This window comes from Actinia tenebrosa, unplaced genomic scaffold (assembly GCF_029948245.1).
Source record: "Actinia tenebrosa isolate PJP-AT-01 unplaced genomic scaffold, QUT_ActTen_1.0 PGA_scaffold3__52_contigs__length_22856419, whole genome shotgun sequence".
NCBI lineage: Eukaryota > Metazoa > Cnidaria > Anthozoa > Actiniaria > Actiniidae > Actinia > Actinia tenebrosa.
In genome coordinates, this window is record NW_028292580.1 from 4,817,948 (window position 1) to 4,832,260 (window position 14,313).

Consider the following 14,313-nt stretch of genomic DNA (forward strand, 5'->3'; position numbering starts at 1 on the left):
TTAAGACAACCCTCTGCTGATGACAAAATTACAATAGATGTATTTAGCAAACGGGAGGCGGCGCAAAAACAGGTCATTAGATTAAGATTTTATCACACTTTTTCGTTAGGACTACCTCGAAAATGTCGTGGCACTATTTTCAGGAGGTCAATTCGACTGTTCTCGTGTTCATTTAGAACAAAATTCACGTGTGGCTTCCATTTTAATGTCGGGTCGTGTGTGAAATTAGGACCTTTCACAATCTCCATTGCATTTGCACAATGCAGTACAAGGTAGGTTGGATTTTATACACTTGCAGTTGGATTTGCAGCCTTTCTGGGGGTTGCACCCGCACTTTATAAGTAGATGGCAATCCTTTGACACTTCAGACAAAGTGGTCCAAAATGGTTGCCACTGGTCTTCATACTTTGCCCATCCCCATTCAGATGGTGAAGGCAACAAGGGGCTTTTACAGAGGGACTGAGCCCAAACGTAGCCTGCTTGATAGGCTGTTCGCTTGATGTGCTGAAGAAGGGCTGCTGATGTTGGTGGTAAAGAGTCCATGGGTCGTCCTTTCTTAGTAAAGAGCTCCTTTCTCGCCTCGTTGACACTTCTAGTAGTGCTGGTTCTTTCATAAAGAAGAATTACAAATCTCTCAAAATGTGGCAGGACATCCAGAATGGTGTTTGCTGCAGGCATGTTACTCAATGCTGTAAAGGATTGCGTGACTTCAGTGAGAACTTTCCAGGTTTCCCATGCTGTAATTTTTCCTTTTCCAGCAAAGAATGAAGTTTGGTCACAACCGGTGAAGGCGTGAAACACTGTTAAAGATTCAGCTTTTTCAGGTCCAAGAGATCTTGCAATATCGTGTACAGCTATGTATCGTGTATACTTTCCAGTTCCAAATTCCAACCACACTTCCTCTGCTCCGACTTTATGAAAGAGCGCAATGGCTATAACTAAAACATCAGTATCAACAGTTTTGATCATAACTTTCTTGTGACCAACTTTGCAGCAGTCCATAACATGGAGTAACATCCTTGTATCAGCTTCCTCATGTGTACAAGGTGAAATGCCACTGAAATCTCTTGGGCTAGATGACGTTACCTCTTTGTGATATGTAGATACAACTTCTTTAGGTGAGCATTCTATACTTGTTACTTGCTGAGCTAGATAAGCAAATAGTTCCGTCTTGTTCTTGTCGTCACGGAGAAAAGTAGACCAGTTCTTGGGTATTCTTGTACTTGGCAAGACGCGTCTTCTGATTCCTTGTCCACGCTTGCTCCTTGTTGCTGATTTGAGACTATCTTCGAGATACCTATCCCATACAATATCAATTCTGCTGACATTGATTAACTGTGATTTGAGGTACTTGATAAATACATCTTGAGCATATGCTTCAAAGGTCTTGCTGCCGCTTGGTTTCAAAATATTAACAATCGCAGCCCCATCTAAAACGAGCGCATCAACTTTAGGGCGAGTACTGTTTGAATTGGGTCCAAGTGCTTCAAGGCGATCCACGAGCGTCGACTTCGTTCCTGAGCGAAGGCTTCCATATTGTGATAATGATGGTGGATAACGGTGATTCTCATGAAAAAAGAAATTGGTTAGATCTCCACCTCTAATCTGGCAAGAAACATAAAGTTGTGCAAACAAAGCACAATCCTGTTTTAAAGAATTTATCTGCAGCTTCTGCTTTGATGTTTCCTTAACTGGTGGCGTGCTGAACAGTGGTAGCTTGTTCTTCTTAATTGTCTCAAAAAGTGGAATGTTCTTTTTTTCTAGACGTTTTTCTACAAATTCTTTGTATTGCTCTTCTCCGATCGATTCTATGTTTCTTACTGAAGCAACAACATCACTGCTCATGATCTCTTTGGTATCAACATTCAAAACATCTCCACTATCATCATTGAATGGATTGTTCATGTTGACAAAGGCTTCACATAGAGATTTTACATCTTTCAGGAACTTAGACTGCATTGCACTTGTTTGTTCATGATGCTTCAAGCTTGCAGTGTTGCTACTTGTGATGCCTACAAACTCTTGTGAAGTTTCAAATTCATTTATCATTCTTGATATTTCCGGACCTGAAATCATCCATCGCAATAACTCTGAAGTATTCTCCGTCAGTCCAATTGCCCCTCCATTACCTTTAACGCACTTATTGTTCTGTTCATGGGCATGGTCCAAGGGGATTTTAGAAAATTCTCTTAGTGATTTCTTAACAACAAAATTTCCATTTTGGAACTCGTTTGCTACAGCCGGACAGGTATCCTCTAAAGTTACCATATCACGGATATGGACTGGCAGCCAGCGTGCATAATGATGATGGTCTAGAGCAAAAAACCAGGGCGCTATTTCCTTCGCGAAGTGACTGTACCAAAGCTAAAATGCTCAATTCCAAATTAAGGGTGATTGACCAATACTTAAACTGTGGATTTGCAGCATTATTTTCAGAACGCCAGGATTCAAAAGAAAGAGGTGAGTCATTTTCTTCCAGTCCTTCAAGATATTGTTCATACGCCTTTTGCATCATAATGTATAAGCAGCAAGCGCTGACTTGGTGAGCATACCTTGTACGCGAAACGTGGGATGCCTTTAGAAATGAATCTGCCTTCCCAGAGGAGGCAACATTAGCATCAACCAGTACTGCTGTCCATCCACTATTTTCCAACCAGTCGCCGAGAGTTTTCCAAGCAGCCATCTCTATATGAAGTGCTCCTAACATGACGACAAACTTCTTTTCTCCATATATATCTGGCCAGTTCCATTGAATTGTCTTTGCCAAAGCATATAAAGGCTGGTCAAATGCTATTACTGGGGTTTGGCCATGATTAAGGAACTCCACATTACTCTTAATTATATTCATTGAATGGCTTTATCATTGCCGGAGATTGAGCTTCATCTTTGAAAAGTGGCAAAAGTGCTATGTTGTCAATGTTGGTAGACTGTTCTCTATATTCTGTGTTGCTTGCATGAAATGCAGCCCATGAGACCGGTGTAGTTTCTGTATCTTCAGTTGCTGCTTGTAAAGTTCCTACATTGGACTTCACATGACCAAGCTATCTGAAAAAGAAATACAAATGTACACGACTGCATATACGTAAAAAAAAATTCTGTATTTTCGATAAAAAGTCTGATCTTACTTTGTGTGATCCTGTTCAAATTCAGGAGCCATTTGGCTTTTGGTTACTGCACAACCATCAATCTTTGGTTCCTTTTCTTGTAGTGTTAGAGGCTTTACGCTAGCATATTCATCGGGAAGAGGTGCTATCGATTTCTTTCTTTCTCTCTGCTCAGCACAAATACGAACAGTGTCCCTTGGTATCCCTAATGAATTGGTAGTGTGTTGAAACAGAGATATTTCTGTTCCATGAAAGGAATCTTGTGCAGTGGTGGATGAAGGATTGTGATCTATATTGTCCACCGCACTTGTTGTAAAGAGGCCTTTACAGAGCTTGGGTGGACAAACGACCTTTTCATCTTCAAATCGTGAGGATACAGCGTTTCCTATGTCAGTAGAGATGCTTAGTACCCTGTCGTATGAAATCGATAATCCCAAGTTATACAACTTTTCAATGAGATTTCTTTTCCTTGTTTCTGCATGCAATAATAGCCCAAGATACACTGGAAGTGGAGGTTGTTTCTCGCGTTTATGGTACATACTGTTTGCCGTTGCACTGTGATTCTTGCAGGAACTGTTAAAGAATAACAGCTGAGAGCAACTAAGAGCAGCTTGACTTTCATTTATACTTGAGCTATGATTAGTGCCAGAGAGAATCATGGACACTGTTCTTATCAGTGACTGCGGCAAAGAGTTTTGTTGGCAGTTTTCTTCAAATGTCCCATTAAACTCAGAGAGTTTATGATTTAGAATATCTTTACGAATGATTTCAGCGGCCTTAGCAAGAATGACGGCCTCGTCATCATAGTTTCTGGATTTGCTTGCTTGTTGTAAAACACGGGCAATGTCTTTGTCAAAAGCCAGAAAAATATCTCTTCCTTCTTTATGCGATTGTAGATCAGGAATTTGATAAAGAATTCTGTTTTTTAAATCTGTTGAATGAATTCTGGTACCACTTGCAACACCAAGTTGTTGAAGATTTACTGAGTACATCTTAACCAGGTCAGACAGTTTGAATATTGTTGGGTTTCCTTCGATATTTTCTAACTTTTTACCTTCTAGATAAGAAACCAATTCAGCCAAAGCAAGTCCACGGAGGATATTCTCAGGAGTATCAGTTTGTTCACAATAAGAATTATTTACACTATTGGCCCTTTTGTATAAAGAGGCTAGACATTTTGAATGATATACAGCATCTTGAGCTATCATATCCCCATTGCTAAGTTTTGATAAAAGCTTGTTATCCTGAAGAAGTGAAGCGCACTTACAAACACGACGATCAAGTTCAAACGTTGACGCTCTGTGTAAGTCTCCAGTGCATTCATCACAAAAAAAGCACTTGGCCACACAGGTTTCACTTTTACCAAGTACACATGATTCGCGGCGGCGTTTAACTGGACTGTAGGGGTGTTCCACGTGGTCACTGGTGGTATTAGCTTGATCATGTTTTCGTTTTACTGCTCCTCTTTCTTCTCGCTGCAGTTTTGTGTTATTAAACGAATCCTTGCATCCTTTGTGCCACTTGGCTTGATTATCCTTCAGCTTCTGTTCAAGACTTTCATTGATTGGAAGCTTGAATTTTGTGGGAGGGCATCCAAGCTCATTAAACCGGATGAGGTTGCGTGCAAATGTTGCATATCCAACACCACTATCAGTTCTTTTGCTTTGAGCTGGACATTGTAGAGGTTCAGTCGATACCTTAATAGTGCAAGAAGAAGTAAACGAGAAAATAATAATGCTTTCTCTATTTATTTTAAGCTATACATTACAAGCATATGCATGCATTTATACATTCGACTGAAGTAGCCATACCTTTTGACAGACAATGCATTTCGTCCAATCTATACTGTCTACTGTTGCCTCACACATCCATCAAAAGTTAGCTAAATCTTAGGAGCACTGACTAATTGACAGTTGACAAATCTTATCTGAAACAAAACACAAGCTTGAACAAACATTTCTTCGATAACTCTACATTTGGTTCGATGGAAGTTTAATACCATTTTCTATAAATTTCACCAACTTTTTTAAGTTAAATGATGAAGAATTAATGTTATGTTAAGTAACAAAACGTTTTGTGAAAACATTTTGAGGCAAAAAGGTCAAAAAGAACTAAATTATGCATTCCAATACTAACCTTCCTGCCAGTGCATCCGCCATCTTGGATTCTATAGGTTTGCAAAGAACTCTGGGAAATAAGTTCTAAAACTTCTTTATTTTGCCCAGCTTTTGGCAGAAAAAAAATTGTTTTGAAGAAATCCATTCTTTTGTGTGTTATTTTAGAGAAAAAGACACTATGATGGGTTTGGTTTTATTTTTTAATAGATTAAATCGAAACTAATTTTTGCTGGTCAGCGGTTATTACCAAAAAAAAGAAAATGCTTAATTAAACCTAAAATATGTCTTTTTTTATATGGCCCCATATCAAATTTTATTGAGCATAATTGGATAAGTTGTTAGGGTAAAAATCGTGCTTTTAACCCAAATCCCACAATCTTGTGAGAAATCCGCCGGACTATAGTGAATAGCATCTATTTTTTTCTGTCTTTCCAAGGCTTCCTCTAGCACGTCAATTTCACCATCATCAACAAAAACATCACAATCGTTGAGTTCGCCGCATCTTTGAAGAACACTCAATCTTGAAAAATAGCTCTTCACCTGCTGTGCAGTTAACCAATCTGAACGTTCAAACAGTCTCTTTTTGCCATCATCGGTTTTAAGGATCTTCATTTTTGACGATACATTCGATGGGTCTGCTTTCCTTCCTGTCTCCTCCCCTTCCAAGAATAATTTCTTTAAATATTGTTTCAGATGTTCTGAATATCGACCTCTGGTTTTAGACTTCTTTAAAGCCCAGCCCATTTCTACATCTGACTTGACTACATGACTACATCCTTGAAGATTGTTATTATTATTGCTAGCGTTTGGGACAGTCCCTACTGATGTACAAGCTTTTGCCCATTTTCGTTTAATAGAATCATAGGCTGATTCATGGTGTGCTCGATATAAGTGTTTTCCAGCATCAAGATGTCGATGAAGGGCATCATTGGATACAAATACTTTGATACAGTTAATGTCTGGGCAGTTGAAACCTCTAGCTTCTCTGATATTCTCTGGAGGAGCGTCATCTGATTCCCCAGTCACCTGCTGTCTTGATGGCTTTTCTTTTGGTATTTTGGAAAACGTGCCTTTATCTACCGCTGGATCACGGAAGGTTTTGACAACATCGAGGCCTGTGTTTCTCTGTGGGTTTGCCATATCCTTGAGCATCTTGTTGTTCAGAAGTTTCCCTTTACCGATGCCAAACGCTTTCCAGACTCGTATTCCTGTACTAAGGAACGCAAAGTTGTTCAGTGTTTGTATTCCCCTCCACTTGTGATCAGTGATCCCCTGCTTTGATACGTTAACATCAACTACGGCTACCCTACAGCCTTTCACGCCACCACATGAATCGAGCGCTCTTTTCATATCTAATGCCGAACTTATATCGTTCCCTTCGTTAAGATACCGATGCATATGACTTTTCATGGCAGCAATGCGACGATCACAGATATCCTTTCCAGATTGCGGGTCGCTGAAGTCGTAGCGTTGAATCTTTATCCCAACTCTCTTCGATATGCCCTGAATAGTAAGCATAAGTTGTGCAGCATGGTAACATCCCGCATTATCCGACCTTATGAAAGCTTCTTTGATGTTTGGATTGCTCTTTCTGATGTTTGCCAGGACGTTTTCAATAATGGATGCAACAGCAAACCAATTCTGTGTACACTGGTTGAACACGTGCACATATGTTTGAACCTGTGTGTTATGGATTTATAGATTGATTTATTCGTGCTCTCGCTAGTACAAGTTCTGAATCACTGTTTACAAACTAGATCATTATATATCAGAGTACAGTCACGTGATCAGTATGACATTAACAATCAGATATATGACATCTCTCTTTTTCTAAAGGTTATCAATAAGAGATGATAGAATATGAAATTTGAGTATACAGTTTTGATATGGTTAAATCACGTAGTAATCAAGTCATAATAAACAAACCCATGATAATAGATAAATGTTCAATTGTTCAAGGAATGTCTAAAATTAAACATACAATTCGCTAGTTGTCAAATCCGTAACGTTTCACTGGTTTGACAATCCTTCCAGATCGCCGTGTTGTGGGTACACATGCGTCCGTATTCGTAGGAGGACTCATGTCATCCTGTTTGTTCTCTATAGCTAATTCAGCTTGTTCAAGATTTTCCGTCGGTGTTTAATCGGGTTCTGTAGAGAGTGGTGTAGGTAGCTCTTTGGTTTTCATGATGTGCTTTCTATTTCTTCGATATTCTGCACCATCGGCTGTTTGAAGTATATAGCTCCTTGGGGTATGGTGAGAATCCACAATTGTAGCGGGTTTCCAGATAGGTGATTCAGGAGTTTGCTTGAATCTTACGGTGTCCCCTTTTTTTAGGCTCTCTAAGGGTTTAGCTGACCTGTCATAGTAGAATTTCTGAGTCACCTGATCATCTTTCCTCTTCATGATGAACTCCTGGTGGTCGATCAGTTTAGGAGTTAGTGTTGAAGGTTTTGCCGGGATATCGGAGCGTAATTTTCTGCCCATTAGTGCTTGTGATGGCGTGACTCCATTAATGGGAGTGTTCATGTAGTCAAGCAGAGCCAGATACGGGTCTTGACCACTTAGCAGCGTTTTATTCAGAATAGCCTTTGCTGTTTGTACTGCTCTTTCGTGCATCCCGCCCGATTGCGGGTAGTGAGGGCTTGTTGTAGTGTGAGTAAACCCGTAGTCTGATGCGAATTTAGTGAACTCTTGGGACGCGTATTGTGGACCATTGTCTGATACGATTTCTTCGGGAATTCCGTGTCTACTGAATATAGATTTGCATTTGTTCATGACTGTTCGCGATTTAATGTCACGCAATTCAGCAATTTCAGGAAAACGGCTGTAGTAATCAACAATTACTATGTGAGGTTTACCCTTCCATTCAAATAGATCAGTCGCGACCCTTTGCCATGGCCGCTTGGGAAGCTCGTGTGGTTGTAATGGTTCCTTACAGTTAGTCCTCCTTTGCTCCAAGCATGTGGGACATTGCGATATCATATCCTCAATTTCTTTGCTCATCCCAGGCCAAAATATGCATTCACGTGCCAGGCGCTTTGTCTTGTTTAGGCCCTGGTGTGCGCGGTGTAACTTAGCCAGTGTTTCTGATCTCAGTTTCGCGGGAATAAGCACATTGTGTGCCTTAAAGACAAGTCCATCTTGTTCAGTTAATTCGTGTCTGTAAGGGTAATATTCTCGAATTTCCAATGGTACCAGATGTCGATACTCCGGCCAGCCATTCCTTATTTGATTGATCAATATTTGCGTCGTTTCATCTGTGTTTATTTCATTTTGAATCTCGTTCAGCTTGCGATCCGTCACGTAGCCCTCCGTAGACATTAGATGTATGAACTTTTCGGAATCCATTTCTTTCTCGAACTCTTCGTTTACTACGGTAGTAGGAAATGCCCGTGATAACGCGTCTGCCAGGTACATTTCAGTCCCCTTCTTGTATACGAGGGTTATATCGTAAGCTTGGAGTTGCATTAGTATCTTTTGCAACCTTGATGGCGCCTGTGATAACGGCTTCGTGAATATTGCTTCTAATGGCTTGTGATCAGATTCAACAAGAACAGATTTTCCGTAAATAAATTGGTGGAAGCGTTTGCAACCGAATAATACTGCTAGCAGCTCCTTTTCAATTTGCGCATATCGTTTCTGAGTTTCGTTTAATGCCTTTGAAGCATAAGCCACAGGACCATTGTCCTGGGTGAGTGCTGCACCGAGCCCATTCTGCGACGCGTCAACTTGCAAAGTGACAGGTTTAGACACGTCATAGTAGCGTAGAGTTTCCGGTTGCGTGAGCAGAGCCTTGAGATCCGAAAACGCTTGATCATGTATTTCTATCCAATGAAATTCTGTATCCTTCTTGAGCAGTTCCCTGAGTGGTGTAGTTACCTCAGAAATATGGGGTGCAAACTTCGCCACGAAATTGACCATGCCTAGAAGACGTTGAACGTCTTGTTTGCTTTCCGGTTTGGTATACTCGGTAATTGCCTTTATCTTGTTGTTGTCTGGTCTTAGCCCATCCTGTGTTAGTGTTACGCCAAGATAGGTTATCTCCTGGCGGCGAAGTTCACACTTGTCAATGCCCAGTGTGAAGTTGATTTCCTTCACCCGGTTAAGAACTCTTTCGAGGCGCGCGTCGTGCTCCTCTATTGTACGATCCCAGACCAGAATGTCGTCGATGTCTGTTTCGCATCCCTCTATGTCGTTGAACTTTTCATTGAGGGTTCGATGGAAGACTTCTTGAGCAAAGATAACGCCAAAAGGGACGACAGAAAATCTATATCTCCCGAAGGGCGTGTTGAAGGTTGTTAAGTAGGAACTTTCCGTGTCCAGCGGGATTTGCCAAAACCCCGATTTTGCGTCTAGTTTACTGAAGTATTTGGCGCCTGCCAGTCTGCCCATTATCTCTTGTAGAGTTGGTAGTTGATAATGCTCACGCTTGATTGCTTTGTTAAGATCACTCGGATCTATGCATATTCTCAGATCGCCATTCTTTTTCTCGTTGACTACCATCGAGTTGACCCATTGCGTTGGTTCCTCGACTTTAAGGATTACGCCTTGTTCTTCCATTTCATTTAGCTTGGTTTGCACCCTGTCTCGAAGCGCAGCTGGTAGTTTTCTTGGTGGGTGAATGACAGGTGTCACGGATTCGTCAATCTTAATGTGATATAGCTCCGAAATGGAGCCAAGCCCTTCAAAACAGCTTGAGTACTTCTGAAGTATTTGTTTTTCGGATAAACCAGAAATGCTAGATCCCGTCGTTTTGTCTTCGTTTTCTCCTTTCTCAGCTACCTTGTCGACGTTAGGGAATGTGATAAAGTTCATATTCTTACAGGTTTCGCATCCAAGGAGTGATTTTCCTTGTTCCACAACTTGAAACTCTAGAACTTGTTTGTTATTTTTGTTACGACACTGGAGATAGCACTTGCCCAGTACAGGTATTCTGTGGCCGCCATATGCTGTTAGCTTTGCGTTACTTGCTCTGAGCTTCTGTTTTCTTTGATGCTTAGGGACCGCATTATTAATAATAATCCTTAGTGAGGATATTTATCTCAGCTCCAGAGTCTAGCTTGATCATTATAGACTTCTCGTTTATTTTCAGTTTGCCATATTCCTCGCTTTTGCCGTTGGTTTCGCAGGAGTCAATTACCATATCCACGCCGTGATCGGAGCTTGATTCATCGCTCGAGTATTCAAGGTCTTGTACCGTTTTCGATCGGCAGAATTCCTTGAAATGGCCTAATTTATGACAGGAATTACAGCTTTTGTTGTATGCAAAGCATGCTTTCGGTGGGTGCACTCTGCCACAGTTTCCACAATTCTTGTTTCGTTTTGAGTCTCCATATTGTTGCCCATGCTGCCTGTTGTTTGGATTGGTGTGGTGTGGTTTGTTGTCTGAGTATTGTTTTTGATGTTTTGTTCCCTTGTGTTTCAGGGCATCCACACTAGTTGGCTTGTCGTCACTGATAGATCTCATTTGCTCTTTCGAAGCCTCCGTTGCTCGGCAAATGTCCATGGCTTTCTGTAGCGTTAGGTCAGTCTCGCGGAGTAGGCGTTCCTTTAAGCTTTGCATGCGAACACCGCACACAATCCTATCGCGGATTAGTCCTTCTTCCAGAGTGGAAAACTCACAAGTCGAAGCAAGTGTTCGAAGGACAGTAACGTACTGATCTATCTTTTCCCCTTCTTCTTGATTTCGGGTATTAAATTTGTGGCGTTCGTAAGTCACGTTCTTGCGAGGGTTGCAGTACTTCTGGAAGGCAGTAATCAAATCAGTAGTTTTTCTGGTCCAGACCGTGTCCCCATCTGTATCGGTAGTTGTCTCGGGCCTGTCGAAACTGAACGTTTTGTAAATCTCTCGACCCTGCTCCCCAATGCATAAAAGAAAGTACGAGCATTTCTCTTCCTCAGACTTTGTCCTCAACTCTGTCTTCTCGAATAGCTTCCAATGCTCCTCGAAGCGCCTCCAGGCTTCGCTAACGTTCCAATCGAATGATGGTGGTTTGGGGGCTGCCCATTGTAATCCCGCCATTGCTCTTTGGAGTTCTCAGAATCCCACTTCTGACGCCATGTTATGGATTTATAGATTGATTTATTCGTGCTCTCGCTAGTACAAGTTCTGAATCACTGTTTACAGACTAGATCATTATATATCAGAGTACAGTCACGTGATCAGTATGACATTAACAATCAGATATATGACACTGTGTTATTAAGAGTTGTACAATACTTCAGTATTGGGAAAGTAGGGGATCGTTTATTATTCAATGGAGGGGGTACGGGTGAGAAATAGGAGGGGGAGGGCTTGGTATTTTACTGCTCCTGAAAACGGGGTCTTTTGACTATACATACATACATTGGACATACTTTGGAGGGTTTGGACAGCATTTGTTTGTTTCCTATCAGTTTCTCACCAATACCCCGAACCTTCTAATAAATAATGAACGGTCCCGAACAGAAACGAATTACATTTATCTAGTACTTGAAAAAAGGCAACTGATTTAAAAGCATTTCCAATCGAATGTAAACTCACCTCCAACTCTCCATCTTCTCCGTTTTTCGTAATAACAGCAGAGGCATGCCATGGCCGACCCTTTTTTCCGTACCAATCTGCTTGGCTTTCTCTGTAGCAGGCTGGGATGAACTTCATTGCCCAATCTACTATTATCATGATCTGTGTCGACTTGAGGCCGTCTAATACAAAACTCTTAGCAGTTTCCTGGTGAACTGTTCTCAGTATGTGAGCCTTCCAAGCTTTAACTTTAACTGTCATGGATGATCTCTTCGTACTGGTCATTGCTAGTGATAAAAATGACAACTACATTTTTTAAAAAAACTGATATCGCGATCGGTTTAAGCGGACAACGTATACTAATGGAATATCAATACAAACCTTAATTTTATATCTGCCTCTATTTCTTCGAGCGATGTTTTTAGCATGTGAAATTGATCACATCTAACATCGTGTTTATGTTTACAGCTAGTTTGAAATTCTTTCTCAGAGGAAGACATTGCATATTTGCGACAATTATCTGCGCACCTGCTTTCAGACGCAATATGGATCTTGTAATCTGCCTTAAGGTAGTTTTTACTACACTTCAGTTGCTCTTGAACTTTCTTACTTGAGGATACCAAATAGAGTTGATCTTCCCAGCGGTTCGAAGTCTTTTTCATGGCAGAATGAGAAATACAGGTTAACAAGTCTGGAAGTCGTGACGGTCCGTATACCACATTAGGTATTTCAAATGCTTCTCCGTTGCTCAGTTTGATAGCTTTTGTCCCAAAGGCAACATCTTGTAAATAATTTGGGCTCGATATAAAATCGATGAAGTGATCAACTTTAACTGGGTTTAACCTCAGTCGGTGAACTTCGGGTACATCAATTGGTCTTCCTGGCCCAATAAGAGCAGCATGTTAGCGCGCCTCATCAATACGCCATTTAGACAGTCCTGGAATCATTGTCATCAATTGAGCTTTTGTATAATCCTGTACAAACAGCGAGAGTATCTCTCTTTTAGTGGACCATGAGGTTGATTCTTCGTAGAGCATGACTAACCTATTTATCAGTTCGCTTTCCGTGGAAGATGGAAATAATGGTGACGTATCATCTTTTTTTATAAGGTCAAGAAGTACATTTGATTGGCCAGGCGCAATACAATGCAACACAGCTTCACAGGACTCCAAAGCCTTTCTTTTATGATAGCGAATAGTTGAACCCGCCATATCATTGACAGATAAACTGCACTGTGATCTAATAGGACTTAATTCACGCCCATGGACAAGTCTTAAAAAGCTGTTTAAGGCTGAGAAATTTTTACTGACTTGGGGTGTAGATGTCCAGTCCTTGTCATCGGCGTTGTCAGGGCTTGCAAAATATTCATCGAAGTCTATGTCAGTTTGGATACTGAAGTCACGCTTTTCGTCCAGAGACTCCTTTAAAAAAGAAATCAGTAAGATACATTACTTGGGGCTTTCCTATTTGTAAGTCTGAAACTGTCCATGAATTACCTGCTTATCCGCATTCTCAAACGTGACCTCATTGAAAGAGCTTTCAGGATTATCAGGGAACTAAAAAAAGAAGAAAGAAATGAAGCAATTAGATTCGTGAACTTGCGAACATATTACATTTTATACTTACAAGATTTACAGCGACGTCGTGGTCTCTCACCTTGGGGCAAAATGACTTTTCTATGTGCTTTTTATGCTCCTCTCTGCATTGTCTACAAATTTCTAATATTAATATATTTATATCATATCAGTGTGAGTACGGTTAAAAAGGCCCCAATACAATAGTCTAATGCATGCACAATAAGGAGGCATTCCACTTTCCATAGATATTCAAGGGTGGATCCAGCCAAAACTTTAGGGGGGGGGGGGGCTAATTGAGTTTCTTGCGTCAACACAACGGAAAACGATATAAAAAAGCATCGTTTTTTTCTGCTGAAGGGGGGGGGGACTTCAGCCCCCCTTTGCCCCCCCGGATCCGCCCTTGCTATTACCCATTCTTGTTCTTCTCTCCCTTCCCCTCTAGATCTCTTTCTCTTTCTCTCTCTCTCCCTCTGTCTCTCCTTCTCAAATACATCACAAAGCGCTAAAGAAGAAGTGGGGAGAGCTTGATAAATAAGCATTTATCTGTGCTTGCATAAATTATTTTGTGAGACGCACGTTGCGCCTGGTAGATTTCAGTTCCATTGAAGTCGCACAATGTTATTATGTTTGCTCTGTCCAGTGATTATTTTACATAATTTTCAAGGATAGTAGTGATCTTACCTGATCCAATTTGAACAAGAACATCCCACTGTTCATTGATCTCTCTAGACATTTGCAAAGCGACTCCTCTATCACATTTTCCGGGCTTGCGCGATTTGTGCAAAGGATGTTGACAATGATGGACTGGCCGCCAGTAGATGCCGAGAACCTCTCTGTGCTTTGGACAAACAGTCATATTGTTCGAACCATTTACAAATAAACCAACTCTTAACAGTATGAGATCACCCTCTGATACTTGTTCTCTAGAAAGTTTCAAATTTCGCAAGTGCGTCATCGTGTTTCTTCTACACTCTGATACGACTATCACCTCCGTCTGACTGTGATATCT

At 41.0% G+C, this 14,313-nt stretch overlaps 1 pseudogene; it reads right to left on the reverse strand.

Annotated features, from left to right (window-relative positions):
- Nucleotides 1-3,121: 3,121 nt before the first annotated feature.
- Nucleotides 3,122-12,674, reverse strand: LOC148908127 (uncharacterized; annotated as a pseudogene).
- Between the last annotated feature and the right edge of the window lie 1,639 nt (nt 12,675-14,313).